Below are 8485 nucleotides of genomic sequence, written 5' to 3' on the forward strand. Positions count from 1 at the left end.
CCGTGGTGTCACAGCTCACAGCAACCTCCAGCTCTTGGGCTTAGGCGATTCTCTTGCCTCAGCCTCCCGAGTAGCCAGGACTACAGGTGCCCACCACAATGCCTGGCTATTTTTGTTGTTGTTGCAGTTTGGCTGGGGCTGGGTTTGAACCTGCCACACGCAGTAAATGGGGTCAGCACCCTACTCGCTGAGCCACAGGCGCTGTCCCTATCTTTAGTTTTATAAAAAGCATGTCTTTCAACATGCATCCCCCCCAGTGTTCAATGCCATGTGGTATCTAAGAGCAAAATTTAACATAATTCAACTGCTGTAACCTAAATTTGCTTAAGTACATCCTACAATATAACTAACTTGAGGAAAGAAAGCTGGAACTTGTTTAATACTTATAGTTTACTCAACTTTGCTGTTACATCCTAGATGAGTGTTGTGTTCAAAAATACTAAACCTTAAGTCTTTAAAACAATCCTGCTTTCCACTTTCAGAATAAGCATAAATCATAATTTGTATTACAAGAAGCTGTTAAACTGAAGTTTTCTTTTTCTTTTTTATTTTTTTGAGACAGAGTCTCACTCTGTCACCCCAGGTAGAATACCATGACATCATAGCTCACAGCAACCGCCAATCCTGGGTTCAAGTGATCCTCTTGCCTCAGCCTCCCAAGTAGCTGAGACTACAGGTGCACACCACACTTGGCTAATTTTTTTATTTTTAGTAGAGACGTCTCTGTTTGTTCAGGCTATTCTTAAACTCCTGAACTCAGGTGATCCACCCACTTTGGCCTCCCAGAGTGCTAGGATTATAGGCATGGCTAGAAGTTTTGTTTTTCTTAAAAAAAGTTGACCAAGTGTTAGTGATCAGCATCAATATATCCCCAATCCACTACTCATACTGGACATGCTAGATATTCCTCCTATTCTGTTCACACCCATAGATGCACGGCTTCCACTACTGTCGTAGCTGCTGTTCACTGCTCCTTGGCCACCTATGCACTATTTGATTTAAATCACTGGAGTTTCCCTATAAAACTCGGTCATATCCACTCATGCTGCTGTGGCCACCACAGCCGTGTCCATAACCACCACTCAGCTGCTGGCTGGCTGGGCCACCATAACTGGACTGGTTTGACAAGCCCACCCTCCCATCATTTGGCCACCACCACTTGCTCCTGCTGCAGACTTCAAGAAGATTTCTACATATCTGTATTGCATACTGGCTTCGTCTTTTGACATAGCTGCCATGGTATCTTCATAAGTTACAGACTCAATATCTGTTTCACCTCGTTACTCTGCCATTAAGACCAATTTCAATGGGTATTCTCACAGGATTGAGAGATAAAAAAAATTGTAAATGTTATTCTCAGTAGCTCTATGAGGCAATCTACACATGTGTATACAGTGCCCTATTGTGCTCTGGAACGTAGACCCATATCCTCATAACTGTGATCACATATTCCAAAATACCAATAATCAGGGTCTCTTCCAAATCTATCTGACCCCAATCTATAACCATTACTGTAGTCATTATAATCTGCATAGCCTCCACCATAAGCACCGTGGCTCATCCTCTCAAAGTGTGCTCCTCTGCTAATGCTGTCAAACCTACTGGCAGCCCCAGGTCTCAGGACCTGGCCACTGCATGGTCATAAGCTTTCATGATGGATCACAGTTGAGTTCTGACTTTAGCTTGACTGCTCATAAACATTTTGATATACCTGAGAAGAACTGAACAATTTCTTCCTTGCCACATCCAAAGGGGAGTCCTCTAAGCTGTACTGGCTGTATAAGGTCTACTTGAAGCAGTATGCTTTAACACCAAATCCATTTCAATTTTGTTTGACTTGAATACTTCTACATATCTGCGTCCCACAGTTTCTCTGTCTTCTTTCAGGGCCAATTTGACTTCATATTTTTTTTTTTTTTTTGAGCACTTATAACGTGAAGTGTTGACTTTTATTTTATTTTTATTGTTGAGGATTCATTGAGGGTACAGAGACCTCAGGTTATACTGATTGATTGATTTGTTAGGTAAAGTCCCTCTTATAATTGTCCCCCACCTCCAAGAGTGACTCATCTTCTGATGAGTTCAAAAAAAGCCTCACCACTTGGTCTGTCTTCTCTTATGAGCCTCATTTTGAAATTTATAGTCTGGGGATCAAGGGTTATCAGGTTAAAATGCTCCAAGGCACACAGCTGACAAACCCATATATTTTTCTTTTTTTGAGACAGAGCCTCAAGTTATCACCCTGGATAGAGTGCCGTGTCATCACAGCTCATAGCAACCTCTAACTCCTAGGCTCAAGTGAATTCTCTTGCCTCTGCCTCCCGAGTAGCTGGGACTACAGGCAACCGCTGCAATGCCTGGCTTTTTTTCTTTTTTTTTCTTTTTGGTTGCAGCTGTCATTGTTGTTTGGCAGGCCCGGGCTAGATTTGAACCCGCCAGCTCAGGTGTATGTGGCTGATGCCTTAGCCACTTGAGCCACAGGCTCTGAGCCTCCTTTTTTCTTGAGACAGAGTCGCAAGCTGCTTGCTTGGGTAGAGTGCCATGGCATCATAGCTCACAGCAATCTGAAACTCTTGGGCTTAAGTGATTCTCTTCCTTCAGCCTCCCAAGTAGCTGGGACTACAGGCATCTGCTACAACACCCAGCTATTTTTTTGTTGTTATTGCAGTTGTCATTGTTGTTTTAGCTGGCTTGGGCCAGGTTTGAACTCTCCAGCCTCAGAGTATATAGCTGGAGCCCTACCCACTGAGCTATGGGTACTGCCAAGGGGTAGGGAGGATTGCTATATTATTATTTTGGGGGGTATGCCTGAAACATTATATACACTTTAAAAATATGATAAAAGGAACAGGCTACCCTGCAGAAAACAGAGCCCCTGCCAACAGAGCATTTCACAAAAGCAGTGTGTAAATAGACCAAGTATGGTCAGCCCAAACTGGAACAAGCCGAGAAAATTACAAGCTAGTGTAAATGGCTGCAGTGTAGGCAGCATAGATGGCAGCAGGAGAGGAGACCAGGATAAAGAGAGTTTGAAGCCAGCCTGTGAAGGGCCACTTACAGTACATCAAAAGCCCTGGGCTTTATCCCGTGCAGAATGAGAAGCTAATGGAACATTAGTCTTACAAAATGATGAAAGCGACATGGTTCCCTGCACCCAAGGATCTCAAGTCTACTGTGATAAGAAAAACAATGTCTACAATACTGAAATCAGAGAATGCCACGGGTCTGAAGTGCTGTGGGCGCACAGAGGAAGGTCAGGCGCATTCCACAGGGGACATCTATCCTGACTGTGGCCTAGAAGGTTAGGGGGTTTGCTAGCTGGAAAAGTCAAAAGGGAGGAAGAACAATTCAGAAAGGGAAAAAGTGCATAAAAAGCCATACAGAGACTCCAGGGAAATGCCCACAGCTTATAAGGCAAGAATGGGGAGAGCCCATGGGGGTAGGGTGGGGTAGACCCTTTGCTGACTTTCACACACTTGCTCACATATTTCAGCCTACTGGCCTCACTCCTCGCTCAGCCTGGAATGTTCTTTTCAGATCTTCTTCATCTGCAGAAACAATATGCATTTTTAAATAGGTCCAGCTCAAAGGTTTCCTTGATCTCCTGAAGGAAAATGATTTCTTTCATCCTCTGAGCTCACATAGCATATTGACTATCTCTAATTAACATTTAGTTCTATATTAGACATATACGAAGAACAACGTGGCTCTATATTCTCCTGACTGTACATGCCAATGCAGCATTCATTAAAGGTAGAGCTGATCTCTTCATTCATCTTTGTATCTCTTCCTCTTATCACCTCCCTACACTGACTACCTCTTTAAGTTAACCTAATTTTCACAGATCAGACATGTATCACCTGTACATATCAGTACAGTAAGCCTAGTTTTATATATTGGCCAGTTTGTTACAGTCTCCTCGGCGGTCAACTTATAGAAGTCCTATTGTAGCAGGTACTCAAAAACAGAATTGTTGACACAGAATTTTCCTAATAGGGCAATAGTATTTGGTTCTTTTCAGTTTATAGTTTCTGAGTACCTTCTATGTATCAAGGATGTACCAGACATGGTGCTGGGTTCTTTTACATATTTTATTTGGTGCTCCTGGTAGTTATGCCAAGTAGTTCTTGGCCTTATTTTACCTATAAACAAGTTAATAATCAAGTATCATATAGGTCTAAGATACATACCTAAGATAGAACTGGTGATATATAACTGGTGGTCTAAGATATAACTGGTGAGTATTGGCACTGCAGAGTTACAGCAAAGGCTGATGCTAGAGAAGCCTCAGAAAGGGCTTCCCTTTGGGACTGTCATTATTTAGTCCTATTCTTTTTGTTTGTTTTTAGACAGAGTCTCACTCTGTCACCCTGGGTATAGTGCCATGGCATCACAGCTCATAACCACCTCAAATTGTTGGGCTGAAGTGATCCTCTTGCCTCTGTCTCCCGAGGAGCTGGAATGACAGGTGCCTGCCACAAGGTCTGACTAGTTTTTCTAATTTTTTAGTACAGATGGAATCTTGCTCTTATGCAGGCTGGTCTCAAACTCCTGAGCTCTATTCTTTATACTGGATCTCATATGGTTTGAATGTTTATGATCCCCCCACATTCATATATTAAAATCCTAACCCCCAAGGTAATAGTATTAGGAAATGGGGTCTTTAGGAGGTGATTTGGTCAGGTGGATGGGGCCCTCATGAATGAGATTAATGTCCTTAAAAAGAGACTCAAGAGAGATGCCTTGCTGCTTCTATCATGTGAGGACACAGCATCTTACTATTATAAGTTAGAAGAGGCTCTCACTAGACATTAATTCTGCCTTGATCTTGTACTTTCCAACCTCTAAAACTATGATAAATAAATTCCTGTAGTTTATAAAGCACCTAGTTTATGCCATCTTGTTATAACAGCCCAAGAATTCTACTCCAAAGAATTGAAAACAGGTACTCAAACAAGTACACATACAGTGTGTTCATAGCAGCACTATTCATAATAGCCACAAAGTGGAAACAGCCCAGACATCCACTGATGAAGGAATGGATAAACAAAGCATGCTATATCCATACCATAGACTACTACTCATCTACTGCACTGCCCGCCCACAGAGCGCTATTCACCCCCCCGCCCTCAGGGCATAGTGATATGGAGCCCCCAGGGCCTTAGAGCCACTGCACTTTGCACCCACAGGGCGCTAGAGCCACTGCATTTCGCACTCAGAGGCCGCTAGAGCCACTGGATTTACGCTAGTGAGCACTGCATCTCCAAGGGGTTGGAGGAAGGCCCTTCCAACCCTCATGCCCTCCAAAGGAAAGGAGTAGGGCACCGGCCCCATATACCAGAGGTGGTAGGTTCAAACCTGGCCCCGGCCAAAAACTGCAAACAAAAAAAGAAATGCCTGCATAGAGGCCAAATGTGCAATGACAGGTTGCCTACGATACTCTACCTGGGCTCCAAACCTGTGGTTTTGAATTTCTTATTGTCTACTTGGTGATGTAAAGATATTGTTGTATTATTGAAAATGCTAAAAAGTCTTCAGATTCCCCTATGATAACATTGACAAGAAAAAGAAGAACCATTTATGTTTATCTAGAGCACAAAAAATCAAGCTGTTAGTGAAAGTGGACAACTTGTAGTTCTCTAAAAACATGAGTGAGATCCAAATACATAGTCCAAAATGATTATTGTTACCTCTTAGAGAGGCAGGATCAAGATGGCTGACTAGACATAGGTGGTATGTGCCTCATCCACACAGAGGAACCAGAATAGGAAGCAAATGCTCACATTTCAAACAGATCTCATAGGAGAGCACACTAACTTATTTATTATTATTATTATTATTATTATTATTTTTGTAGAGACAGAGTCTCATTTTATTGCCCTCCATAGAGTGCTGTGGTGTCCTCTAACTCCTGGGCTTAGGCAATTCTCTTGCCTCAGCCTCCTGAGTAGCTGGGACTACAATGCCTAGCTATTTTTTTGTTGCAGTTGTCATTGTTGTTTTAGCTGGCCCAGGCTGGGTTCAAACCCACCGGCCTTGGTGTATGTGGTTGGCGTCCTACCCAGTGAGCTATGGGCACTGCCAACACTTATTTTTTTGAGATATGGTCCCGCTCTGTTGCCCAGGCTGGAATGCAGTGGCACAATCACAGCTCACTGCAACTTCAAATTCTTCCCATCTCAGCCTCCCAAGTAGCTACATCACTCTTGGCTAATTTTTTTACAGCAGAACCTCAATACTTGACCACCTCTTTATATAAATATACACATATACTTCTAGCAAAATTTCAAATTAATTTTTAATTTATCTTCTTGCCAGACAATGTAAGCCTCTCATAGCAGCTCACCTGATAAGTTATTATTGTTGTGCTTTTTGTTCCTACTTATTTTTCAAAATCCTAAATTTTTCTTTAAAAAAATGTTAATATAAACATTGTGTTGTACCCTTCAACGTATTCACAACTTTCTTTGCTCTTCACTCCTTGCTACATCTCTTAGTTTATATCTGAAATTATTTTCTTTTTGCCTAAGGAACAAAATTTCCTTTCCTTTAATATAGGTCTACAGATGGTAGATCCTGTTCTATATTTTTTGAAAATATTTTCACTTTGCCTTCATTCTTGAAAGATATTTTCCCTGTGTAGCGAATTCTAGTTTGGCAAATATTTCCTGAAAGCAACTTAAACACACGCCATCCCACTGCCATTTGGGTATCACGGCTGTTGAGGAGTCACTTACCTGTCAGTCTAACAGTTGCTTTTTGGAAGGAAATCTTTTGCTCTGGCTGCTTTCATATTCTTCTCTTTGTTGAGATTCTGACACATCATGACGATATTTCTAGATGTGGATTTCTTCTTATTTATTCCACACATTTTCTTTTTTTTTTTTTTTTTTTGACAGAGCCTCAAGCTGTCCCCCTGGGTAGAGTGCCGTGGCATCACGCTCACAGCAACCTCCAACTCCTGGGCTCAAGCGAGTCTCCTGCCTCCGCCTCCCAAGTAGCTGGGACCACAGGCGCCCGCCACAGCGCCCAGCTATTTTTTGGTTGCAGCAGTCATTGTTGTTTGGCGGGTCCGGGCTGGGGATTCGAACCTGCCACCTTAGGTGTACGTGGCTGGCGCCTTAGCCGGTTGAGCTATAGGCGCCGAGCCTCCACACATTTTCTTAACGAGCTTCTTTTGTTTTGTTTTAATTTTTTGTAGAGACAAGGTCTCATTATGTTGCCCAGGCTGGTCTTGAGCTCTTGAGCACTCAAAGTGCTGGCACTGTACACGTGATCCTCCATGCCTGGCTCAGTAAGATTCTTAAATACTGACTATCATTTACACATCTAATAAGTTCTGCGAATGTTGCCCCTGCTTCATTCTCATTTTCTTCTAAGACTTTAATTAAAGCTATATCAATTAAAAGCCCTTTAGGGGGCGGCGCCTGTGGCACAAAGGAGTAGGGCGACAGCCCTATATACGGGAGGTGGCAGGTTCAAGCCCAGCCCCAGCCAAAAACTACAACAACAACAAAAAGCCCTTTAGGGTTTCCGCTCATAGTGGGAGATGGTTCACTAGAATTCTCATTCTTGGCAAATGCCAGATTTAGAGAAGGTACCAACTTCGTACTCCTTCCATGAAAAAAGCACAGCTGTAACTCTCAGCCATTTTCTTCCTGGTCAGTGCTACAGTTTTAAAGTAAAATTGGCTCTGCATGCTGGCTCCTCAATCTGAGGGCTACTTCCCTCCCTAATCTTGATTCAGAATTCTCCAATATTTCATTAAGTGTCAATATCTTATTAGCTTTAAGGCTTTTGGGGGGGGGGGTTATGTACTTGTTAAAATTGCTTAACTAGGTCATCCATACATTATTAGAGCCTGGTTTTTAGGTTCTTTATAAAGGGACTGAAGCAATACATTTTTAGGTTCTTTTTTATTTTCTTTCTCCTGGCTACAGCCCAGTGGTATTATCATAGCCAGCTGGAACTTCAAGCTCCTGAACTCAAGTGATTCTCCTGCCTCAGCCTCAGGAACTTGGACTACTGGTACACACTACCATGCCCAGCTAATTTTTCTGTTTTTTGTAGAAGTGGTGTCTTGTTCTTGTTCAGGCTGCTCTTGAACTCCCGACCACAAGCCATTCTTCTTCTTGGTATTCCAAAGTGCTAGGATTATAGGCATGAGCCATCTTGCCCAATGTAGGCTCATTTTTACCTCTACTACCAGATCAGGTTTTATATAGTTATAGTGATCATAACTGTTCTTAATGAGGTTAGGACTTTAAAGTATTATATAAAAGGAATCAACTGGCGTGGCACCTGGAGCTCAATGGTTAAGGCGCTAGCCATAGACACTGGGGCTGGCAGGTTCAAATCCAGCCCGGGCCTGCTAAACAACAACAAAAAAATAGCTGGGCATTGTGGCAGGAGCTTGTAGTCCCAGCTACTTGGGAGGCTGAGACAAGAGGATCACTTAAGCCCAAGAGTTTGAGGTTGCTGTGAG

The 8485-nt window shown here is 42.7% G+C and overlaps 1 protein-coding gene and 1 pseudogene across 1 annotated transcript in view; both read right to left on the bottom strand.

Moving 5' to 3' along the window:
• Positions 1 to 8485, bottom strand: part of ME2 (malic enzyme 2) — a 75681-nt gene that overhangs the window by 8476 nt on the left and 58720 nt on the right. The window lies entirely within an intron of this gene.
• Positions 946 to 3142, bottom strand: LOC111723521 (annotated as a pseudogene).

The sequence above is a fragment of the Otolemur garnettii genome, unplaced genomic scaffold (genome assembly GCF_000181295.1).
Source record: "Otolemur garnettii isolate 467f Iridium unplaced genomic scaffold, OtoGar3 scaffold00012, whole genome shotgun sequence".
NCBI classification, from domain to species: Eukaryota; Metazoa; Chordata; class Mammalia; order Primates; family Galagidae; genus Otolemur; species Otolemur garnettii.